Source organism: Pezoporus wallicus, unplaced genomic scaffold, assembly GCF_028554395.1.
Source record: "Pezoporus wallicus isolate ANWC-B61680 ecotype Strahan unplaced genomic scaffold, APGP_CSIRO_Pwel_v1 scaffold_11491, whole genome shotgun sequence".
Taxonomy (NCBI): domain Eukaryota; kingdom Metazoa; phylum Chordata; class Aves; order Psittaciformes; family Psittacidae; genus Pezoporus; species Pezoporus wallicus.
Window position 1 is genome coordinate 3,031,429 of NW_026642649.1, and position 12,717 is coordinate 3,044,145.

At 44.2% G+C, this 12,717-nt stretch overlaps 1 protein-coding gene across 1 annotated transcript in view; it reads right to left on the bottom strand.

The window, feature by feature from the left end:
• The window catches only part of TRAK1 (trafficking kinesin protein 1), a 128,381-nt gene extending 117,743 nt beyond the window's left edge, over positions 1-10,638 (bottom strand). Inside the window, exon 1 of the mRNA XM_057431500.1 lies at positions 10,439-10,638. The gene's annotated coding sequence lies outside the window, so the exon portion shown is untranslated. The remainder of the gene's footprint in view (positions 1-10,438) is intronic.
• Between the last annotated feature and the right edge of the window lie 2,079 nt (positions 10,639-12,717).

The window sequence follows — 12,717 nt, forward strand, 5'->3', positions numbered from 1 at the left end:
ACATTTATATGTAGAACTATCAGGTTCCAACTCCTATTAAAATCCAGCCTCCAAGAGGCTCAGAAATACCTTTTTTCTTCTTTTCACATCAGTTTTAACAGGCACTTTATGAAGTTTTTGTTAGACATGGAATACAGTAAGGCAACAGAACTTCTGGGCACCATAGCCATCTCTGGGGTTTATGTTATATGTATTTGGCATATATTTACATACATACATATATATATAGGGCACATTTTTTATATACATATATACACACACTATAAAAGCCATCAGCCATTACCACAGCCATCTCTGAGGTTTATTATATATAAAATACATATTTTTTTTTATATATTAAAAATAAACCCTATATATATATATAGGTACGTATGTTTGTGGCATACATATGGAGTATACTATGTATACTATAAAAGCCATCAGCCATCACCACAGCCATCTCTGAGGTTTCTTTTTTATATATATATATAATATATATATGTATATATATGGTATATTTCATATATATACACACACATATATATATGTTCCTGTGTATCTGGCATGCAGCATAAGTTTTTCTGGACAGCAACTTCTTGGTATCTTTTCTGAAAAGATATTTAGAAAAAAATATAAAATAATTATTTCATTTTTTTTTTTTTTTAATAAGTTGAATCTTACCTTCGTTTACGGAGCAGATAAAGGAACATCTGGACCACTTGACAAACAAACCAAACGCAGAGAAGCAGTACGGTTAATAAATAAAAAACCAAACAAAAACAAGGAGAAAAAAGTAGAGAAGATTGGCCAAAATGTCACAATTCATAAATGCTTGCAAATGTCTTCAGTGCCCTATAAGAACATCCAATGCCCTAATATTCTGAGCTCCCCAGACTTCAAAATCCTTCTACTTCTCCAGTGCTATAACTGACAATGCCATCGAAAAATGCAGTGTCCAAAACAGTCCCTCCCAAAGTCTATTCTTCAGCTTCACATACACTCAGTTCCAAGTTGCCACACAGCTGTGTTTTAAGTTTTGTATCACAAAACAAACAACGGTTTCCATTTAGAAATCAGGGCACTCAGGAACCACCAATTTCCATTCAGAAAATAAATTAATTACCAGTTTTGTGATTCACATCAGAGGCAGAGCAGGCTGAAGCACTTGGATTTTACCTTCCCAACTTCTGGAGTTTGAAGCAAGTATTCTATAGCTCATCTGAGTTTACTAAATAAATAATTCAAAAGATCTTTAATGCCTACACTGTAACAACTGTTTATCTAATCTTCTCCAGAGAAAGGTCTGAGGAACAAAGAAAAGAGAACATGGTGCTATGTCTGCCCTAACAAGTCACGTTATAACCTGATTATTTTCCTGACTAGGCAGCCCCTCCTTTTTCCTCTTAGTCATTTCTCCTACCTCACTATTAGATTATTATATCATGTCTTTATCTTCAAGTTATCCCCGCTGGTCACAGGATCAAAACAATAGGCTTGATGCTAGGAGCATTTAGGAATTTCCTCTCAGCCTTCTTGACAAGGTAATCAGTGCTAATTTACCATCTCTTGGATAACAGAAACAGGACAGAGTATTCCATCTTCCCCATACAATTCTGCAAAGCAAGGTTACTAAAATTATGCCTGCTGCTTTATTAACACATAAATAAACAAACCAACCACCACATAACTAGCAAACGACAAGTCTGATAACTCTCATTTTTAAAGCGAGCTGTATCACTTAATGCACACGATAAATACAGGAAGCGGTGTTACACACCTAAAGCAAACTAAATACTAACTGACCTTGCCTGCACACTCCTGCCTTTGTGCCGTCCCCAGCAGTCACCTAACTCCTAGAGAAACACAAGCTGGCAAAAAACCCAAACCCAATGAAATAAATCCAACTTTCCAAAACACATTTTTCCCATTTGCCTCCCTGGCTAATTTCCACATAGGGCAACAGTCAGCATGAAAGATCTGTAGGCAAAGCAATACAACACAGAGCCAGTGACAAGGCAGGACTCCTCCCACCACAGATTTCAAACTGAGACCAGGCTAACGTGGCTGCACAAGCACAGCTTTCAGGCACACGCTTTCCCAGACAGCTCTAGATAATACTAACTCGTGTAGGCTGTCCTGAAAGCACACCCTCATACCACCACACACTTACCCTGAAGCCATATATTCCCATTGCTCCTTTTTCCTCACAGAGACACTGGTGCTTATACCACTCCATGTCGGTGTCATCAGGAATGCAACCTGGTTGAAATGCTAAGCCAAGAGGATGGGGGAAGTAGGACAGCAGAGAACAGAGAGGGGGCATTAAGTACTTTTCAGATAGATCAGCTCTCAGAGCTGGGCCACTGCATCCCATACCAGAAGCAGTGCATGAGCACTTGAACTAAATCTCTCTCTCTCTTTTCTTTTTTCCCCATGAACAACACAGAAAAAGATTCCTATCCAGACATTTAAAGTGAGAAAACATTTCCCCCCTCTCTTACCTCCTATGCAGCTTAACAGTAGAAGGGCACATGAATAACAAATCCTTCCATTTTCTTCCTTTATACCAACGTACAGCAGGTATCCCCTCAAAGCTGATAAATACTACAAAATTGGTGCAGTGTTCACTCTTGGAGCAGGGAGGTCAGTAAAGCAGGCTCAAGAAGCTCCGAGACTGACTTACCTAGAACAGTCATTCAGTGAGTAAAGTGAGATGGTGCTGTGCCTTGGATGTGCTTGGAATAGCCTGCAGTGGTGGAGTCACCATCCCTGGAAGTGTTCACAAACCATATAGGCGAGGCTCTTAGTGCCATGGGTTAGTGGTGGCCTTGGCAGTGATGGGGAACAGTTGGACTTGAGGATCTTAAAGGTCTTTTCCAACCTGGTTGATTCTGTGATTCTATGAAATGTACCTTGACTGGTTTGTAGCTTTTTCAACGCAAAAAGGCAAAGTATTTAAGGAAGTTGCATGTGCCTGAGGTACAACAGTTCCTAAATTACATCACATGTAGTAAATAAAAGAAGTACAAGTGAATGGCATGGAAAAATCAGTGCTTTCCTCAGAAAAAATGATAACATACATCCAACAGCATGACAGCTGAGAGCACTTTGGACTTTGGGACCAGATTGTATTCTGCCAGGTAAATGCAGTATCTAACCTTTCTCACTTTTCATTCTAAGGCACTGGATGTCTTGCAAACAAGATTTTTTGAGAAAGCCATTATGGAGTAAAAGTCTAGGGAACAAATACAAATATAATCAAAGGTTATAAGCATTTCAGACCATCAGAAGCAGCACTTTCAGTTCAAGATTGCTTTGTATGAGAAATCTGTGGTGCTCAGGTCACACACAAGCCAGCGGGTCAAACAACATCCTTATCTACCCTGGACAAGATGACATAACCCTGAGGAAACGCAGCCATAAAGCACTGATCTTGCAGTGACCTTCACACCCACAGGTCTGCAGAATTCCAAAGCCTCTAAGGTGGTGATGTTTTTGGTAAACACTGATATTCCCTTCTCCCCCCCATAACTTCCCAGAAGTGATCATCACGGTAGTATTGCCACAACAAAAGAGAAGTCTACCATTCCTTTCTGAAGGCACTTCGATTTGTAACTGCAGGTAAAAGTTTATAATAAGAAACCATATTGCCAGAAAGATTGATTTTCTCCTCATCACTTTACATCAACAGCGCATACCTCCTCAGAAATACAGTGAGGATGATCAGTCACAGCTGCAGAGAAAGAAATTCCACCACAGACAGGTTGAAAGGACAGTCTAAGGGCTTTGACACTGCTCCAGTGTCAAAGTTTTGCTCATTTTACAGGTACAACAGACTTCCATGGATCTTAACTGCCAGGTTTCTGCTTCCTGCAGAGTGGACTGAGCCTCTTGCAAAGCATGCAAGTGTGCACTGGCGAAACCAGGCAACGTTGTTAGTTACACAAGCTCCACTTATGCACATTTTAAAGAGGACAGTAAGTGTAACAGTCTCCATTTCCCACAAGCAGCAGACATCAATGTTGTTTAAGTACCCCTCTCCTTAAACAAAATCACACTCCAGTACCCCCTAGGACACCAAATTTTGGGTGCTCTCAGACTGTAATTCATGCAGAGTCCTGACTTGCATGAAATTGAAGTCCAACCTGACATTACCAGCATCTGCCTTTAAAAAGGAGATTTTATGTGAACATACAATATAGAAGTGCACTGACTGGTTCCAGTTTCCAGTGATCAACTAACCTCCTCAAAGAGGTGCACATAACTCTTTCAATATATCCAGTTTTCATTCTTCCCCTCTAGGCTATAAATGTTTCCATAGTATGAACATTTTCCTAACCTCTGGTTTCTATTAAAAGACAGGACAAGCCAACTAACTATTATTTTAAACTTCACTGAAAACTAATGACAAGCACTTTTCCCATGTTTTGTTTCAAGTATTGGAATTACTACATAGCAGAGCAGGGGGGCAGAGTTCTTAGGCTTTTCCTTTGACAGCTGTAAGACAGGTGGTACACTACATGAGAGGTGATCCTTCCCCTTTGCTCAGCACTGGTGAGGCTGCATGTGGGGTACCAGGTCCATTTATGGGCCCTCCAGTATAAGACAGACATGGACATACTGGAGAGAGCACAGCAATGGACCTCTAACACAGTGAAGTGAGACCAGAGCATTTCTCCTATGAGAGGCTGAGAGAGCTGGGACTGTTCAGCCAGGAGAAGGAATGGCTTGGGGGATCTCATCAGTGGGCACAGGTACCTGAAGGGACACTGCACAGAGGATGGAGCCAGACTCTTTCCAGTGGTGCCAAGACCAGAGGTGATGGACACCAACTGAAACACAGGAGGTTATTGCTTTCCCACTGCGAGGGTAACCAAGCACTGGCACAGGTTGCCCACGGAGCTGGTGGAGTCTCCATCCCTGGAGATACTCAAAAACCATCTGGACATGGAGCTGGGCAACCAGTTCTGTGTGCCCCTCTGTGAGCAAAGGGGCTGGACCAGGTAATGACCAGAAATTCCTTCCAACCTCAATCATGCTGCAATCCACCAAACATAATGTGGCGCATTTTCCACGGATCTCCTATCTTTACACAGGACCAAGAAGTCAACTCTGTTCTTTTACAACACACTGATTTCAAAATCCCAAAATTACAAACTCTTATTCACTTTGTATTTCTCTTCCTTGCTCTTTCCCTCTGTGCCTGTCATTTTCATCCTCGTGTTCACCATTTTCCTTTCAGGTTCTGCAAAAACAAGCTGAGGAAATAACTTTTCCATGCTCTACTACACATTAAGACTTAAAAAGTATTCGCAGACCTCCTGCAAAGTTATAAGAGATTCATAAATTAAAACCAGTAGGGGGGAAAAAAAAAGAAGTGACTGTCTTAATAAAAACTCTCACTTCTACTTTCCAAACCCTTCAGAACACATCATATAAGAAAATCAACATTTAATGAAAAATACCTGGATCGTTTTGTCCAGACTGATTAAAAACACATACAGAAGTCTAAACTCAGATCAAAGCATGCCATGACAGAGCCATAAGCTCACCACATAACTAGATCACCTAGTTGTTCTTTCTGGTCTTACAGTCTGTGAAGAAAAACATCTACCTGCTGATGTTACAAAACCTAAGGGAAAGAAAGGCCTGCTGATTTTGTAAGAGTTTTAAAAGGGAAAGCTTTTCCAAAGGAGTCTGCTAAAAAAAACAACTAAATGAAGAAGGCAGAAGGAAAAAAGGATGGGTTTGGGGGTTTCCCCTCCCCTAAGGTTACTTCATATTACTTTATAAATCTAAAATCATACTGGCTTACACATTAAGTTTTGAGGACTGCATTATTCACCAATTATAACTTGTGGGTATCTATCTTGCTTAGGAAAGAACACTCGGAAATGCAGACTGAAGCAAAGGTTAGCGAAAATATTCTAATTTATTCTTAAGTATATTCCCATTCTGTATCATAAAGGATAACATCTATGCATGTCCTAAGAACATCAACTACTCGGTATGTCTCTCTTCTGTTCATACAGGTGCTGGGAGTCAAGAATATTCCATAAGCGTTCAAATATGTAGCAGGTTACTGTCAGCCTCGGCATTAGCATCTCACCTACAAACACACAACTGGTGGTGGTTATGTCAGAGCTTAGAGGGCAGCAGTTTCAAAATCAGCTTATGCTCAGTGAAGACTTTCCCTCCTGACACAAAGCCTCAGCCACTTTTGCTTCCTTTGCCTCACTGCTCAGCTGCCCAGAGGACAGACAATCTGACTGAAAATTAACCTTAAAACCAGTTCTCAGCTAAGTCATGGAGTTGTTTCCCAGCATCGTAATACGGAAGGGCATAGAAGAGAGAATCCACAGCCAGGGGAAAATTTGCTTTGCTGGGCAACATCCTGGTCTGATGTCAAAATAAGTCAACAACGAAGCTCTGCAAGACCTTTCAAACCAAGCTCTTATTTCCTTCCTTTTTTCTATTACTCTGACTGCTACACTGTCCTGAACTTCTGCTACAGACACAAGCAAAACCAGCAGGGCTCTAATATATATCAATCTATCAGCATACTAAAAAAAGACAGCCAGAACATGCACAGAAGGAAATAGGACAGTTAAAAAGCAGCAGCAGCAGCATCATTTGGGTTTACAGCATCTAATGGACTGCAAGGTGAGAATCCTGTCCAGAGAAGCTGTAACGTAACACAAAGAATTGACTCCAGTGCAGTCACTAACCAATTTAACTAAACAAATCTGCCAACATAATTGAATCTAAGAATTATCTCGGAGCTAATCTGTGTGTGCCATCAATAAGCCTCTTAGCTGGACAACCATAAGCAGGATGACTTTACAGCGTAACTTTTTGCACTGTAATCAATAGGCTCCAATAAAAAGAGAAAGTTCAAATAAAGGACAGTTTTAAACAAAGAGCATTAGAAGTGAACTCCTGAAATTTATTTAGGACACATCACATTATTCACTACAAAGTAAAATAAGAGCGCTCATAAATTCACACAGCTATCTCAGTCAAACCACAGAGCAAGCAGGAAGGCTTTGAATCAGACCCCAACTGGTAGCATGGAAAGCTCACGTTAACAGGAAGTTAATTCTCCAGAATTTTCTCTCTTCCATAGCACTGATCCCACAAGCAAATCCACAGAATTGAACCCCCCATACAAGTGCAGCATTCCAATCAGGCAATGGCATTGCCCACAAAGTTTTAATGACTCAAACATACCTTCACGGCAAAGGCATTGTAAATTACAAATCAACTGTACAGTCTGAGCGTTACAAAGCTTTGTACATTAAGTGAGCTACCTACAACTGGCATGCAATAGCTGTCATTTAGTGAGCAGAAAGTGTTTCTCTTACTATGTTTTTATGATGACCCTGAAAGCCACTTTGTGTGCATCCACTACTGGAATCTATTCCTTTTAACAGCTTTTACACAACACATGAGTGGCAATCCTGTTCACAGCAGAAACAAGGAACAATGCGACCATCACACAGAAAGATGCCAGTATGCCTTTGGTCATTTTACACACAATTTAAGTGTATTTTTTCTTTAATCTTGATCTTGGTGGCATCACTAAGCTTCCTACAGAGACAGAACTGCCATGCAGATGTGGAAAAAAGGATTAGTTCAAAAGGAAAACAAAACCCTTTCTAATAGCCTACCTATCAACAATAGTTCTTTGACCAATAGGCTAAACCACAGTTCCTAATTCCGTATTCCACAGCTGTCAGGATTTCTCATATCATACTGGTCTGTCTGCTCTTGCATTAATATGGAAGTATGGGCAATAAGTGGCACGTTGAATCAAGTAAGTTTTGTGAGAGTTAAAATAGTGTTATTCCAAAAGTTACACTGATAAAGTACCCGGCCTAATACTGGGGGCTACCAGAGGAGGTGCCCGTTTCTGCAAACGCCAGTCATTACTGGGCAGAGGGAAAAGGATCTGTTTCAGAGTTTCAAACAGAAACCACATCACTACCTGCAAACTCCACCAACCTTGACTTGAGCACCACTCACAACATACAACATCAGGACAACACAAAGCAAACTATGTTCTACAAATGCTACTACTTGCAGGAGCACTAAACCACCCCAATTCTGGAAATCACAGAAAATTATCTGAAAGACTTTGGAAAGAAACAGATTTCAATCATATGGAATGCATACATTGCCTTCTCCCTTACTATCTCCCCCCTCCCAAGGACAGTTTTAAGTAGCATAGGAAATTGTTAAGAAGAAAAACACATGCAGCTTTCAGAAAGGGTGAAAGGTTTGGTGTTAACTTCTTGCCTTTCGATACTGTAGATGCCGCCTCTATAGCACTGACTGTGAGAATTCCTTCTACTGAGCTATTAGAAAAAATAGTATCTTGCGTTCAGCTTACTGTCTGCCACAGCAGATGCAGTGGCAAGTTCCAGCATCTTTCCTTTTTGGCATTATACAGTGACAACAGTAAGAAAGTAGTGATCAAGGGCACATTTAAAACAAAAATATTTAACCTGCACTGATGTCTATAATATTAATCTTGTTCTTTTATCCTGAAATACACTGACTAGAATATTTCAAAACTCCAAAGAAAATCCTCAGAGGACATGGAAAGATTAAATTAATTCTACAATAGCAGCTGGTAATGTTACAGGAGATAGAACATGTGCAGCAGCAAGTTGCTCAGGTGTGAGCTGCAGCAGAGAGGAACAACAGGAGTTCCAAACAGTTCCAGGCAAATCTTTTCAATCTGATCTTGCTCTCTGCTACATGCAAGTTCACTTATTCCCACCAACTTCCAACTGCATTCCACAGACTGACAGAGTGCCAAGTTAGCATCCATTAATATACATGGCAAAACTTGCAGGTCACATGCTGGTACTGCTCCATTAGTCAGGACTCTGGATTGAACCAGTCAGATGCTCAGAGGCTGCAGCAATAACTTCGTATTTCACTGAGATTTTACACACACACATACCAAACATGGAACACCACGTATGTAAATTTATGTGCCTAATGACATTGATGCTTCCTCAGCATCTGGTGTGGAGAGATTACCCAGTGCTCTCTACAACAGGCACTAAATTCAGTTATGAACTGAATATGTTTGTTTGGTTAGAGGGTTTTTCTGCACTACATCCAGAGATGGTAGTTATTTCTACTATCACCCACCGTGCAGTTAAATGCACTAGCAAGTGGGAGTTCATTCATGCAACTGTCAGAAACTTTTGTTTAACTTCAATAGACATTTAAATTCTCTGCACACATACAGCCAGCTGATCTGCACTTCACTCACCAGCTCACATTAAACGCTGAAAACTCCTGTCTTCCATTCAGATTTTTACGCTTCTGGTTTTCCTCCCTTCTAATGATGCTCATTGAAAAACAGGCAAGTAACAGCTAGAATCATGTCTTAATACAATTTTCTTATGTGTTTCTAAAAGATTTCCTTATCTGTTTTCATCACATTGTTCTGGCTCAATTCAAGCCTCAGAGAAGGCACAGCTCTGCGAATATGGTTCCTGGGCTGGAACAGTAGCAGTGCAGGAGCAGTTTTACAGCAGTAAAACATGCACAAACAGCAAACTGGTCATTGTAAGGGTTGCTTAGTTTGGTTTTGTTTCAGCTCATTTTTTAGTTGCTGCTATCCTGATTGCAAAAACCATTCCACCCACAATTTAATCTCTGTGGACTAAAAGGTTCAAATAAGGTTAGAGATTGCAAGAGAGAGAGAAGCATCCACACAGGAGATGTTCTCCCTTGCTCAGGCTGCGGGAGACAAGAACCTTGGGCTCCCAGCCTTTAAGAGATACTTCCTCCCTAATTTTACCTGAAAATAAGCTTGTCTAAACATGAAGTCCAAAACTGTCAGCTGCAAACCAAAGCAGATGCCAAGATATCAAACTTGCTAAAAAGCATAATGAAATATTTTAGTCATTTTAAACAGAGGTATGTTACCAAAAGCTATCCATAATCCCCGACATTGAAGAAGCCAAGTTAGGGTTTGTATGTCCCTTCTCAATGGCTATGAAAACTACCTCTAACTGACAACAGCAGCAATTTACCTGTAAATAATTCAGAGGCCAAAATTTGTAAGCGGTTCTTGACCTTCGGCGACCAGTTACACCCAACCGCCTCTCTCCTTAAAGGGGGCGGAAGGGACAAAGGACCGCGGGCAGCAGAGATGCGGGGCGGGCCGCGGCTGTGAAGGTCGCTCCGCTGCCATAGGACCGCGGGGGCCCGAGAAGGAGTCGCTGCACCTTGCTCGGCGCTCCGTTTCGCAGGCCTCGCCACCGCAACGCCGCGGCTGCCAGCGGCCAGATCCCCGCCGTTCTCACCCTCTCCTTCACCTGAGGGAGCGGACGCAGAACCCCCGGCGCCGGGTGCTAGCGTGGGTCTCGCGTTCTCCAGTCTCCCCCTCCCGGGCCGCTGCCGAACCCGAAGCCCGCCAACCGGACATACTCACCCCGCTCCGGGCTCCCCAGTCACGCCCGCCGCCAACGGGGCACGGGGGGCGGCGGCGCCCCGGCGGGCCGGGGGAGCTTCGCTGCCGGCGGCGGCCACCTCCGGGCTGGTGGCTCCCTCACGGCTCTCCCTCGGCCCGCACCGAGCGGGCAGAGCGCAGGGGCTGCTGTGGCCGGCTGGCTGCTGCTTCCCTCTCCTCCTGCCGGCGCCTCATGTGCCCTCCTCCACGGCCTCCCCGCCGCTCCAGCTCCCAAACAGCGCCCGGGGCACGCTGCCAACCCCCTCCTGCCGGGCGGCAAAACACGTGGGACGGCCGGCGGCTGCTCTCCTCGGCTGGGCCGGGCCGAGCCGGTCGACGGGGCCTGCTCTCAAGGCGGGGCGGAGCGGGGGGGGGCAGACACACAGGGGGCCGCGGACACCGCCCGCCCCCGGCGGGGCAGCAGGAAGGGGAGCGCCGCTGGCGAGCACCGCGGCGTTCGCAGCGCTCCCCCCGCCCCCGGCGGCCATTACCTCATGGCCCAGCCCTGCTGCGGGGAGGGGCCGCGCGTCGCCCAGCAACCGGCCCCCTGCCGCGGCCGAGGTCCGCGCAGCCGTTCGTGTGCCGGAGAAGGGGCTGCGGCTCCTGCAAGCGTTCGGGTTGGTTGTGACCACCTGGGCCCGGCTGTGAATGACAGGGCTGGTACAGCCGGCACGCTGCCACGGCGACCTGCTCGTGGAGTTCCCGCGGTGCAGGCGGGAGCGCTGCCTGCCTGAGCGGGGCAAAAGGGCTGGAACAAAACCCCGGCCGAGCACGCAGGCAGGCTGCAGGGACGCTGGTGGACAAAACTACCGACACGAGAATAGGGGAGAGGGTCCCGGTGAAATACAGACGTTCAAAATACGTGTTTCTTCGATCTGGTAGAAGAACGAAGGAGAGGAATCTTGCCTGTGCCCTTCTGAGGAGGAAAGTTGCAGTATGAATGCGAGATACATTAGACATAAAATCCGCTAAGGAAAAGATTTGTTATTTATGTCCCACTCACGGAGAAAAGCTTCAGTCTAGATTCTTAATAAATCTAATCATAAAGCAGCCACCCAAAAACAAAGAAACAAACGACCCACAGAGGAAACCATGACTTCTTGTTTCTTGTGGCTCACAGAACTATTTAGTGGAGGAGGGTTTGATTGTTGTTTACCGGCAAGGGAAGAATTGTGTCCAAGGTTAAAGCTGGTAAGAAAAAAGTGGCAGCCGCACTGGTGAGAAGCCTGGGATGTGTGCTGACCTCGAGCAGGTGCAAATGGATTCAGGGTTAGACTCTCAATAACCCATAAAAAGAAACGCTCCAGCCCTTCACAGATGCAAACAAAGAGAATCCCACTTGGGTGATGGAGAGGAGAAACGTTGCAAGAACAGAGGCTTGACAGGCACCACCAACAGGCGTGTCTTGAGGGCAGATCCCCTGGAAGTGAGTCAGGGTACAGTTGGATGGGGCATGGGAGTCAGCCTAAATCTTTGCTGCAGCCAAAGGAGCAGGCTGCTCCCCCAACTCCTGGCCTTCCCAGAGGCTGGCTCTGCTGCTTAGGATTCCTCAGTGGGTGACTCAGTAATACTGAGTGCTAACAGAACTAATTATATTCTTCCCTTTGTCAGTTTTCTGCCAGATTAGTAAACTGAATAGATTCACACTAAGATCATAAAAGTATCATAAAAGAGCACAAAGGAAACGTTTTTGTCTGGGAGGAACAGGACCATCCCTTTGGTAACCCTGCACTCTTAAATCATCTAACTCCTCCCTGAAGTAGAAACTTCATGTTCCTTTAGGCAGTCTAATGCCTAGGTTAAAAAGGTTGGTCCCTTCCACTTCTCACCCTCAGCTGAGTCCTCCCATTGCTTCCTGCTTTGTGCTGGGTCTTGTCTACGCATGACCCAGTGAGCAAGCCAGATCTGGAGGTTTAAAAAAAGGTCTGGTTTCTGATTAATTCTTGAAACAGCTAACAGTGGAGTCAGACGAGTGACAGAGGTTGCTCAAGAGGGGGAACAAGACTCTGTAGTTGCAAATGAGGGATAGAGCCTTGCAGCAATAGCCAGGCACTTGTTACTGTGCATAACGTAAGCCCAAGACAGCAGTGAGGAGGAATGGTCTGCACAGGGAAGGGAAAGTTTTGAGGAAGAGTTTGGTCTGTGCTACATGAAATGTTATTGTGAAGCAAGGGAAAAAGCAGACAGGCTGCTAAGGGGATAATACTAATAAAAAATAAAAAGCCTTCAGTTGCACAAAAGCAAGAGAAAAACACAAAACA